Source organism: Enoplosus armatus, chromosome 5 (genome assembly GCF_043641665.1).
Source record: "Enoplosus armatus isolate fEnoArm2 chromosome 5, fEnoArm2.hap1, whole genome shotgun sequence".
Lineage (NCBI taxonomy): Eukaryota > Metazoa > Chordata > Actinopteri > Centrarchiformes > Enoplosidae > Enoplosus > Enoplosus armatus.
The window spans coordinates 26,135,624-26,148,702 of record NC_092184.1 but is presented as its reverse complement, the minus strand read 5'-3'; the positions used below and the strand labels follow the sequence as shown (position 1 = coordinate 26,148,702).

General features: G+C 44.4%; 1 non-coding gene across 1 annotated transcript; it reads left to right on the top strand.

Moving 5' to 3' along the window:
* Window positions 1-4,671: 4,671 nt before the first annotated feature.
* trnar-ucu (transfer RNA arginine (anticodon UCU)) lies at window positions 4,672-4,758 on the top strand. The gene is given in 2 exon segments: window positions 4,672-4,708; window positions 4,723-4,758. It is a non-coding gene; the product is annotated as a tRNA-Arg (tRNA).
* Window positions 4,759-13,079: the final 8,321 nt, after the last annotated feature.

Genomic DNA, 13,079 nt, shown 5'->3' with positions numbered 1-13,079 from the left:
GCGTCCTGGAGGTCCGAGGCTCTGACCCTGAAAGATAATATCGACTCTCTAATGAAGACTCCAGAGCTGGACACACAGACATGAAGCTGATATCCATCTTCTCACGTGACTTTAACCAAAGCGTGTTTGTGATAATGACTGAATAATGACTGAATAATATATTAATAATGAATAATAGAGATGACGGTTCTGTTTTCCCTCCAGCAGTGACAGTCATGATACGACCCTGTTGTCAAGTTAGTCTGCTTCTTAAATGGATAAAATAATGTTTGAAAGGTCAATAAGTAATTTAAATTATTGATAATAATTAAATATTTTAGCCGTGCTAACAGTGTGTGTCCTCCGGTGGTCCATGTGTTGCAGTGAGTTGTAAAGTGACTCGATTTGTTCTTTTCTAAGAAACTGAAGATCCTACACGTTGCATCACCGTCGAACACATAATGACGGCGAGGAGCTGCTCTTATTACTGTAATCACACTCGCTGGAATCCACTCCACCTTATACTTTCACAGCATGTGTTTAAAGGGGAATTCCACCTTAAAATTGCCTTCACAGCTCACTGACTTGGTGTTTAATAGGAAAAGAAAGTTGATTGATTGAGACAAAATAATGAAATAAAGAGACTTTAGAAAGAAAGACACAACAAAATGTCACTGCTGCCATCTTTAAAAGCTTGAGCAGTTGTTATATTGTGAGTATAAAGATTTAAAAATCTTAATTCAGTACTTTATCTTAATCTTTTCTTCATGAAAAATATTCTGATCTTCAATGAGTATTCTAAATATAATAAACAATCAAAGGATTAGACTTCTTAACAATGCTGTGTGTCCATTTTAAAGACAAAAGAAACAAAATGAAACGCCTCCTCAGTATTAAATGCTTCTCTGTTGAATATTGAATATGTACAGGATACATGGAGACCTAATTTACGTTCTTACTCTTTAAAAATGACCAAAATACCTTTTAATTTTCACTCGTGATCATTTTATCTCTGTATGCGTGACCTGAGCTCCCAGAGGATTGTGTTTTCAGGGTGGATGTCAGCCTCAGAGTCTCACTAACTGTTACGTAACAGAGACGCGTGTTGATGTGCAGTTAAAGGTTCATGTTCCCGTCAGACTTAACAACCCTGGAACATGAAAATGAGCGGGCGGTGACGTGTTTGAAGACTCTCCGCGTGTTCGAGGACAGTGGAGGTGCATCCAGGCCTAAAGACCAAAGAGATGGCGAAGGAGTTCCTCAAGGATCCATCTGGGGTCCCCTGAAGTTGTGATTAGGTTGAAACTGAGGAAGGCCAAGGCTCACAGGTGGGTCACATGTGGTCCTCACCGAGGCGACCCTCTCAGACATATTTAGTTTAATTTACCCAGAATGCTCAGCAAGTTAGCAGGCCTTCAGATCAAACACCAACTTCCAGGTCTGAAAGGTGAAGCCAGTGCAGAAGTGCCTTAAAATTGCAGCAGGGGGCGACGCCACTGGTTGCAAAAACTTTTGATTGTATAGAAGTCTATGAGAAAATGACCCGACTTCTCACTTGATTTATGACCTCAGTGAACATTTTCCTGATGAGTTTCTGGTCTCAGTCGCTAGTTTCAAGTCTTCTTCAATACAGCGTGATGTTCGTTTAGTAAATTATGGTTCTATTTAGAGTCAAATAGACGATAAAGCAGGATCTGCTTTAGGGCGGGGCTGCCGGTTGCTCTAAAAGGCACTCTAGGAGTCTGTTCTGTTCTTTTTTTCCAGTGAGTACATTTACAAGCTAACTTTGTTAGCAGCTACTTCTCACGGCGTGGCCAGGAGCCAGGTGCAGGTAGGCTGCAGGTACAGGTAGGTGTGCATAGTGTCCTCAGGTTGGCGGATCCTCAGCTCCACCCTCTCCTCCTCACTTCTGATGGCCAAAATGCCAAACTTGAGGCTTCAAAACGGTAAACGGTGGCTCCGTCCACTTCTGTTATACAGTCTCTGGTTCAGACAGAAAGGTTCTGTACTGGTGGGGGCGTCCTGTTCCAGGTTCATACATGACATGAAGGATCGTGAGGTAAACAGTAGAAATACAGCGTTCATGTTGCAATGTCATTTAAATGTACAATGTGTAAGAGGACAAAAAAGAGAGAAACAGAGTGAAATGAGCCAAACCACATCCTGTGTTTTAAGCCAGGTTTGCTTCACACTCTCTCTCTCTCACACATTTGTATTGTACTTGTGAGGACCCTCATTGACGGTATCCACTTCTCCAGCCTCTGACCTCAAACCTGTCGCCACCTGAATCACCGCCTGAACCCTCAAACAGCAAATGTCCGCACTCAAACATATCTAAAACTCAAACTCCTCGTAAAAATAGAAGTTCAAGAGCACACACCCAACAACAGGAAGTCAAACGTGTTGAGAAACGGTTTGGTTTCAGTCTGAGTGACTGACAGACCTCATTCAGACGTTCATCAGACCTTTGAACAGAGAAACAGCATGACACACACAGAAACCTGCTAACTGTAAGTACGTCTACAGTCTGTAAAATATGTGCGTGTGTGTGTAGATTTCTACTTTATGACCTGCTGCTGTCGATGTGTTGAGACGGAACTGATCAGTTTAATCGATTTCAAGTTCAAAACCAAAAAGACATAAAATACAGATCCATCAGCTGCAACGAGCTTTCAGTCAGATTCCTGTCTGTCTGACTCTAACCCATGATCTGGCCTCGAACATCAGATGAACGTAATCAATCAATCGATTTCTCTTCAGAGTTGTGCGTTTGTGTTGAAGTGGTCTTGGATGTTAAAGTGAAACTGGTGGTTCTCTCTTTGTTTTTCTCTCTTCAGCCTCTCTGATGGCCCACAGTTTGTGTGATCTGACTCCAGATCTGTGATTCTTTTGTTCTTTTTTTCCCTTCCTTCGTCGTTTTTGAACACATATTTTCTCTCTTAGCTGATATGATGATGATGATGATGATGATGTGAGGAGGTCGGCACTCACCCGTGTTTATAACACGAGGATGAAGTCATGGTGGTTTTTGTGTTGGAGCAGAGCCAGACCTGATAAGAGAGGGAGGCTGCTCTCGAGTCTCAGTAAGAGTCACTTTTCTGTAAAAGTCTCGTCTCTCCTGAAACCTTTTGAACTGAATGAGTCACATTAACGTAACGGCTGCAGCATGAAGTTCAAACGCACGTTCTCCTTCTGCCTTCTGCAGATCCTTAATGATCCGATTGAAAGTCGCTGAGGAGGCTTTTACTCCAGTAAACAGAGACGCTGATGTGGGAGTTCATCAGTTCACTGCAGCCGGACTTTGTCACCGTGTTCGTAGCCGAATGTGCTGATTTTAAAACTCTTCTCTGTTAGCTTGACATGATCTGTGGTTCTTGTCTACGCGTTCTGGGGACCGTGTGGTTTAAAGTGGACATGTTCGGTGTCTCTGGAGGCAGCGAATTATTGCAAATCAAGTAATCTTTCTTTGGAACACAATGTTTCTGTAAGATGCACTGAAGAGAAAGAAGGTTAATTAGATGAATGAATGAAGACAGTGATTCACACACTCACACACACACACACACACACACACATCCTGACTGACTCACCCTCTTGCTTTACTGTGGACTGAGAACTGAAGCATGTGTGAATGCCATGGCTAAATAAGGCTGTAACTGCTGCTGCTCAGTGTGTGTGTGTGTGTGTGTGTGTGTCACTTCAGCTGTTTGTGTTTGAGAAACAAAAATAAAAACTGAATACTGAAACTTCATGACAACAGAGGAACAGCTGGAGCGTTGGAAAGGACAGGATGACATAGTTCAGTGAAGGTAGCTAGCTAACGTTAGCTTAATAGCGATAAGTTAACCACTGCGTCGGGTTGTCGACACATTTAAACTCAAATTAGCCTCGTTAGGTTCAACGTGGTCACAGACAAACAGTAGACGTAACGTTAGATAATAATTCGATTCAAAAGAACGCTGTCTCGTACACCTTTAACTAGTATTTTTACAGATTTGACCATTTTCATTTAAAATACGTCTAGAATGTTTACGTCTGAACTTAACGACAAGTTAAAACTTTGAGGGTCGTCGGTTCGATCTCTCCAAACTCTTCATGTGGAACAAAGAACAGCAACTCTTTAAACCACAAGTGTGAGTCTGCACCACGTTCCACATGTATGAGGAGGTTACCTGCTTTACAACACTGACGGCAGCTGTTAAAGTTATTCCTGTAAGAACCTGCGTGAAGCTGAAATATCACCAGAAGGGAAAAACGAGGGTCTTATGGGTGCATGTAGGAAAAAGGTCTCATTTAACACTCTGTTCAGGATGTCTGGAGTTTAAACACTAATGGACTTTAAATACTTCTCCCTCTCCGTGTCTCGGAGCAGTCGGGACAGGTGTGCTGTTGTCTGGAAACTGGAAATTAAATGATTATAAGTTCTCATGAAGTTGTGACGAAGGGAAACAATATCATTACATTTTTAAATTAATCTAAATATGCTTTTTATGAGCGGAGACTTTTCAAACTGTCAGCCACAGTGAGGTTGGCAGGTTTGGTTCCATCATCATTCCTGTTTCGAGACCAAACCCAGACCGGGACACGTGACGCTCTAAAATCACAAACTGAGCTTTTTACATTTCTGTTTGTGTACAAATGAAATGAACAAGATATGAGTTACATCAGCAGCAACAGCTAGCTGTAACATCTGGCTCTGTGGCGCAATGGATAGCGCGTTGGACTTCTAGTTGAAAAGAGGCAATTCAAAGGTTGTGGGTTCGAGTCCCACCAGAGTCGATCTTTATGTGGACTTCTGATGAAGGTGCACTTGGGCATTCACTCCGATGCATTCACACCTCACTTCTTTGATATCAGACCATCAACACATGCATTCTTGAACTTTGTACAGAGCCAGGCTAGCTGTTTCTCCCTGCCTCCACTCTTTATGCTAAGCTAAGCTAACTTTCAGAAAGAAACATATGAACATTTAAAACACTGAAAGGAACATGCGTGATCATTATGAGCAGGGACGTTGTCTTTTTAAAGAAATGTCTCAGAGCTGCTTTACATGATAATAATATGGTGGAAGTGTTTGGATGAGGGTGAACACTGATGTACAGACACCTTTAAAGGTGTGTTGCTCATTTCACATTCAGCCTCGTATCTGATCTGATGCTCTGCTGCACACACACTTCCTGTTCACAGCTGCAGGTTTACTCTCCAACTCTGAGCTGCTTTCATTTAATAATCAGAAGATCATTTGACAGCCTGGAAGCTCGGTGTCTTGCTGGTACTTCCTGTCTGCGGGGCGGTTTGAGTTTTGAGATCATTTGTTATAACGAGGCTGTGGACAGAGTTTAACGGTGTGTGTCAGTCAGCAACAAGGAAACTCTCTCCTGAAGTTTTCATTTAACGCTGCAGCACAATGAATTTCAGTCAGTAAACATTTGACATAAAGTTTGACACATCAGCTGTGCAGAGGCAGATCCAGTGGACGGATCTGGATCGATTGATCGGTTGATTGACTGGTTCCTTTCGCAGTCAGCGTGTCGGCCGTGACGGACGACGACTGTCGGTTCTTCTCTGTGGTTGAAGCACAAGTCTGGATGAAATGAGAGTCTCTTTCTTGCACTGTGGACTGAGACCACGGTGTCCTCTCAGTTTGTTTTATGAGTCTCTTTGAGAGACAGAGAGGACATCTGCTGTTTGACAGACAGCTGCCTCCAACTGCACGAAATGCAAAACATGAAAAGATTCGACTCGTCTGAACGCCACAGGTCGATACGTCCGTCATCTGAAACATTCGAACGTGTTCAGCCTAACCTGATCCCTCATAACATACTGAAACATAACATGTACCTTCTTGTGTTTGTGCAGTACTGCTGGGTAAAAAAGACAGGTGAGTGTACTCAGTATTTTAGTTTGAATAATGAGTAACGATCTACTGTAATGAAATCTGCATGTCCGCCTGCAGCCTGTTAGAGGCTCCCAGTGTTTGCTGTCCTCGTGATTCGGAGCAGACCTCTATGCTATAACTTATATTCAATGTTTGTTCCTCTCATGCCACCATGTTATTTATAACACATGGTGTCTTCTGATGTTTAAAGCTTGTTTTGTTTCATCTAATTTATATTTTGTGTGTCCGTGTTGGAATGAATTTCACTGTGTGATGAGGAGCGATATCTACCCTGAGAGCTTGTTGGTGAGGCTCCACAAAAGGCTCCTGTTGTGGTCTTTTGTGTTTTGGAGCAGCGGCAGTTTTCTGATGAAGTGTTCCTCTACGTCTTCATCAGTTTGTGTTTGCTGACTGTCGTCATCATCCAGCAGCTGAGGGACGAACACAACACTGTCCACACTTTGTGAATACTGTTATAATATCACATGAATATAAAGGTCATTCAGAACGTATTGCTTTGGTGCTGTCCTCTTCCTGAAGCTTCAGAAAGGTGTTTTGAGTCTAGTTGGGTGATTCTTGTCAGTTCATCTGACGCGCTCAGAAACCAGTTCATTTATTATCCTTTCTGCTGCTTTTTAGTGGAACTTTCTTCTGGATGTTTTGACTTGATGAAATCAGCCGATGGACTAAATGTTTTGTCTCTTCTTCTCTGTCTCTCCAGCCGCCAAACGTCCCTCCTCAGTCTCGTCTCTGAGTGGGATTGTGGGTAGGATGATGTCGTCCGGCGAGCGAGGAGCCTCGTCCTCCTCCTGCACTTCTGTTAACACCGTCTGCTCGGACGGGGAGCGTCCCGCCTCCCTCTCCCTCTCCTCCTCCGCGTCCTCCGTCTCCCTGCAGGACACTTCCCACTCCTCCTCTTCCTCCTCCTCCTCTTCCTCTCTGCCGTACGGCGCCGTGCCGACCTACAACGCCTCTTCATCATCTTCCTCCACGCCGAAGAGGAACGGCTCGGACATCAGCCTGGACCTCACCCCCCTCGTCACACCGCATGGAGGAGGAGCTCCTGGAGGAGGAGGCGGGGTCTGTGTTGCCAAGCCAACAGGTGGAGGTCATGCCCCTAATGGAGATGTAGCCAATCCGGCGGCGGCGGCTGCGGCAGTGGCCACGCCCAGACAGCTGTCACGGCTGGAGCGAGTCGTTCTTGAGATCGTGGAGACGGAACAAGCCTACGTGAGAGATCTGAAGAGCATCGTGGAGGTAAGAACCAGAGCCGCTGATATCTGCTGAACCCCCCCATTAAAAGTACCTGCCAGCCAATCACGAGGCTGCTGTGGATCAATGTTGGACACAAACAAACAGAAACATGACGGAGAGGCAGCTGTGTGTGTGTGTGTGTGTGTGTGTGTGTGTGTGTGTGGGAGGAACTTGCTGTAGCTGAGATTTACTGGCCAGGTGTGAATGCCTCTGGGCCAGTGTACCTGCAGCTGGCCTCCACACACACACACACACACACACACACACACACACACACACACACACACACACACACACACACACACACACACACACACACACAGACCTCCGCCCACCATTGCACCATAGATGGATGCTTTTAGAAACGTTTTTTCACTCAGAAAAGAAACTAATTCAACATTTGATTTGGTCGATTGATCTGCCGGTCCGTGTCTTCGTTGTCCTCCTCTTCCTCTTCTGTCCACAGTCTCTGTGTCTTCTGTTTTCTTGTTCTTCATGGCGTCAGTTGTTTGCTGCATGTTTATTTGCAGCAGGTCTGATAACATGAATCACAAGAGGAGCTGAGAGCTGTACACTGTTAACACACGTTAATCTAAAGTTTTAAACTGAATTATTCCAAATATAAAAGTTAGATGTTGTTTACACTTTGTTATTTATGTATTTGTGGCAATGCTAGTGGCATCGCTCCATGGATGCTAATGTTGGTTCAAACTAAAGTATCTCAGCAGCTGTTGGATGGAATGTGTTCGACATACTTTAATACAAGTTAAACGTTTTTTCGTTGGATGAAAAATGAATGTTTTTTAAAGGGAGTTTTGAATGAAAAATACTTTCTAGTACTTTCTTACTAGTTTTTGTGAGAATTTGCTGACTTGGTTGTTTGATTGTGTTTCATCCATCATTGGTCCAGGTGCACCAGGAGTCCGCCAGGCAGGCACTGTGTGTGTGTGTGTGTGTGTGTGTGTGTGTGTGTGTGTGTGTGTGTCTGCCTCCATCTGTCTGACTGGAGTGTGAAACATCCTTTTGAAGTAAAAGAGAGAATTTACTGCTGCTTTCATCCTCTGCCATGACACACACACACACACACACACACACACACACACACACACACACACACACACTCGTGGCTGTCATCAGGTTTATCAGCTGTCTGTCAGTTTCTCCTCTCTGACCTTCCACGGAGGACGAACCTCCAGCTCTCTCTCTCATCACCACATCTTTCTTCTTCGTTGGTTAATCCCTCCTGACTCTCTCTGTTTCCGCCCACACTCAGAGGTCACATGACTGGTTTCATCCTGCTGTCGTCTCTGAAGGAGTTCATTGGTGGATCATTAGCAGCTTTGTTTCCTGCTCAGATTGTAGAAGAAACGCAGCAGAGTGATTTAAAACTGCTGCTTTAAACTCCTGACTTCAGTCTTTTCTCTCAGTAACAGTGACTCAGTCAACTGAAGCAGAGCAACAATCCCAGAATTCCTCTCTCCTGATGGAAAGGAGGTCTGATAGATGATCGCTGTGTGTGTGTGTGTGTGTGTGTGTGTGTGTGTGTGTGTGTGTGTGTTGTCCTGTAATGTAAGCCTTCATTCCTGCTGCTCTCTGTATTTGAGGTTTTGCTGAAGTCTGGTTTTGATTGAGACTACATGATGTCACGCTCACTGGGAATCTGAACCAACTACCATAATAGGCCTGTGTGTGTGTGTGTGTGTGTGTGTGTGTGTGTGTGTGTGTGTGTTTGAGAACAATAACAACTCACAGAAAGAGTAAAAGAGTGAAACCAGCTCCTCTTGGTCACAGTCGGACTCTGAAGAAAGGTTCCTCCTGCCAGCAGGCTGAGATCCCTCCACCTGGATCGACTCTTTTCATTCAGTTTTATCAATTAAAGTTTGTTTTCTTCAGTCGTCAGTCAGTTCAAGAGCTTTCTGGGAAATAAGTGAAACTAAATTAGAAATAAGTGGAATAATTCCATCTGACTGAGAGATTTATTTTGTAGTTTTCGAGGAGGGAGAACTCTGTTGTGGAGTGAACATGAGACGTTTGGTTCCTGCTGTTGACCTGCAGCCAAGTGGGACAGGAAACAGAGGGGGAGGAGAGACATAGAAAGATGGGGGAGCAACAGATGACTGGGGGGGGGGGGGGGGCAAGAGGGGTAAGAGGTAGAGAAAAGAAGAAGAGAGTGAGAGGGAAGAGAAGAGGATCAACGTCGGGATTGAAGGGGAGACTGGGGGGACAAGAAAGGGGGGAAGTAGAAAAACAGAAGGAGGGAGGGAAGAAAAATGTTAAAGGGAAAGAGAAAAAAGGAAAAAGGAGAACTGGAGAAAGAAAGAGGAAAGAGAAGAATGTGGAGGAGGAGGAGGAGGAGGAGGAGGAGGAGGTGAAGTTTTGGCCGCAGAGAAGATTTGGGGAACAAGAAGGGGAAGACAAGATGGAGGGAAGGAAGAAACAAAGAGAGAGAGAGAGACTTCATCTCAGCTGTTCACCCAACACACACACACACACACACACACACTCACACACACACACTCACACACACACACACACACACACACACTCACACACACACACACACACACACACACACACACACTCACACACACACACACACACACACACACACACTCACACACACACACACACACACACACACACACACACACACACTCACACACACATACACACACACACACGATTTGACCACATCACTGTGAGACACTGTTGTCAGGTTACTTCTGCTTCCTGTAGAGAGATATCTACACCTCTGTCCTGATGAGCGCCCCCTGGTGGTCGTGTGAACACCGTCACAGGCTGCTGATCGCGTGTCGAGTGTTTCGATCTGAAACTATCTTTATTTTGCGTGTAGATGTTGAACACGTCCCTCCCCTCTTCATATTTCGATGTCGACTCTTTGAGAGGTCTCTGTAAACCGTCCTCTGAAGGTCTGGTTGATGGTGCACACCTGTTTTTATGGTGAACTCGTCTCCACCTTCGTCCTTGTTCTGATGCTGGAAGCTGATTGGTTGTAAATATCTGATAGGTGCGATGCCAGTTACCTTTAAGGACCTTTACCTTTTGCAGCATAGTTGTGACGCTGATGAAGGTTGTTTTTGTCTTCTTGTCATTGAGTGCAACACTCCTCAATCATCATCATCATCATCATCATCATTAAGCTGAGAGCTGGCAGCTCAGAAAATGCTCTATAAGTTGGAAGCATCCGATTTCCATAACGCTGCAAAGTCAATTAGTTTGTTTTAACAAAACTTCTCCTGTTGGATCTCTCTGTCTCTTCCTCATTCCTCTTCCTCATTCCTCCTGTCTTCTTCTCTTCATCTTCTCTCTCATTTTTCACTCATCTCTCTCTCTCTGCCCTCCAGTGTGTGTGTGTGTGTGTGTGTGTGTGTTTCCTGTTGCCTTTAAAAGGTGATGAATGTGGCCAAGGCCTCTCATTATATGCCTCATTATACACACACACGCACACACACACACACGCACACACACACACACACACGCACACACACACACACGCAGAGTGCTTGTTTTGTTTGCATTTCAGGAAAAAGTGAACGTGTGTGTGTGTGTGTGTGTGTGTGTGTGTGTGTGTGTGTGCATGTGTGTGCGTGTGTGTGTGTGTGTGTGTGCGTGTGTGTGTGTGTGTGTGTGTGTGTGCGTGTGTGTGTGCGTGTGTGTGTGTGTGTAGAAAATAGGTTGAGAAGCAAACACACAAGACTTTCAGGGCTCCTGGTTTAACGTCAGACTGTAAACCCAACAGGACCAGATCTCTTTTTCTAGCCTTTTAGTTTATATTAAAGTCAGATCATTTTCTTTCTGGTGACGCTGTCGAGAGACGTCACGATCCCAGTTTGGGAACTTGGACTAAAGCTGGTGAGCTGACCTCAGCCTCTCAGGTTATTGCCTGTTTCGCCAAATTCCTCTTCCTCTTTGGATGAGTTTCTGTCTCTTTTGGCCAAAAGCTTCTGCTCTCCTCTGGCAGGTTTTCTGTTCATCTGTGAGTTTTAGTGTCCAGTGTGTGTTCAGTGTGTGTGTGTGTGTGTGTGCAGTGATGTACACGTCTGCAGATGATGTTGAATTTACATTTCAGGACAAAGTCAACGTGTTCATGATGCACATTTTATTTTAGAAAACAATGAGGCATATATCTAAGAACATGTCCCCGTTATTACTGTCTATTCATTTTTGATTTATCTTTACCTTTTTATTAGTTTATTAAAAAGGTAAAAGGGTTGTATTCAGTCATATCAGGGTACATTTAACAATGTTACTGCTGTAAATACTAAGAACCCCTTCCCACATCACAGGGTTGAATGACCTCAGTGTGTCTGGCCGGGTGACATTCAGTCTATTTGAGCACATTTGACAACTTGAGACTGAGTTTTACTTCATCATGATGATACTCAGGTCAGGGGACGTTGTTTCTGAAGTAACTGCTGAGCTTTGTTGCTGACATGATCTAACATTCATACCACACGGTACTTTTTATTTACATGTAACAGGAACTCAGATACTCAGAAAAGAGAAGTCTGAAGTTAATCAAACTACAGTAACTCTCTGCAGAGAGACTGTGTGGCTGCAACATGCTCGATGTGTGAAGATGTAAATAATGAGTAAAGGTATAATTACTTTCTCTGGAGACTTGAGGTGCAACATACTTGTTCCTGCTGATTGTTCTGCGTATTGATCAGTGCTTCGTCAGAATATTACGGAAGATATAAATAATTGATGAACTAATTGAATGCATACTTACAGCCTGTTCCAGCAGCAGAGGTGGATCCTCCTCATCGTCTGCCTGACTCTGATAATCAGCTTCAGTTTCTTGGCTCCTCATTAACTTCCTGTTTTTCTTCTTTGTTGTTTCCTGTCTGACTTCCTGTCTGATGCCAGCCTCGGCCCAGCGTCTCGGCACACAGCACAGGTGGTTTCCTGTTCACGCCGTTAGCTTCGATCTTAAGGGTTTGATGTGATGTTCTGGAGGGTGAGGAGAGGCCGGATGCTGCGTTCACTTTATCAGAGGGCAGGTGGAGCAGAAACCAACCAGCACCACTTTCAGGGCTGTGTATTATTACAGAGCTGTGGTAGAAGTGTGATCATCAGCCAGCGTGCACGTCGCACGCAGGAACACACTCTACTCTAATTAGTGAAACAGTACACACCTGTGTGAGCTTGACTCAACTACCTTCGACATGAGGACAGTGTTCACATGAGCTCTAGCTATGAGGTTATTAAAAACACTTTTCTCTCTGCAGGATTATCTCGGCTGCATCATCGACTGCGGCGCTCTGCCGCTGAAACCGGAGCAGGTCAGCACTCTGTTCTGCAACATAGAGGACATCTACGAGTTCAACAGGTAACACACACACACACACACACACACACACTCTGAAGTGCCTTTGAGCAAGACACTGCTTACACAGGAAACATGTCCAACTGTGTGCAGTCTGTGTGGAAATGAGCAGATGATGAACTTTACAAGGGATGGAACATTTTTGGGAATCTCAGGATTCAGTTTCAAATCTTGGAGTGACAATTTGATTGGACTCTATTCAATAAAGGGGCGGTCTTTACTCCAGCTGCCTGTCTGTCAAAGCCTCCACTTGTGTTTAGAGTTCACTGAATAACTGAATAACTAAAATGAACTGGTCCTGATGAAGGTCTCCGTCTCACAGAACTAATAATCTGCAGCTTTTCTTATTTAACTGTGCGAGAATAATGAGATGAAGATGGAGAAGGCCTCGACGCTGCAGCAGGTCTCTGAGATGAAACAGACGGTCAGCTGTCTGAAGTTTGAACTTCATGTGTCGTGGAGCCTCGTGGCTACATGGATGTAAAATGTGGTCTTTTACATGTCCTTTATGGCACAATGATCAGAACTGCCATCAAAAGAACTCAAATGAACTGTGCGTGACTCTAAAAGAAGTCTGACAAGAGGTTTTGTGATGGACTGCAGTGAGTCTGAGCCTGA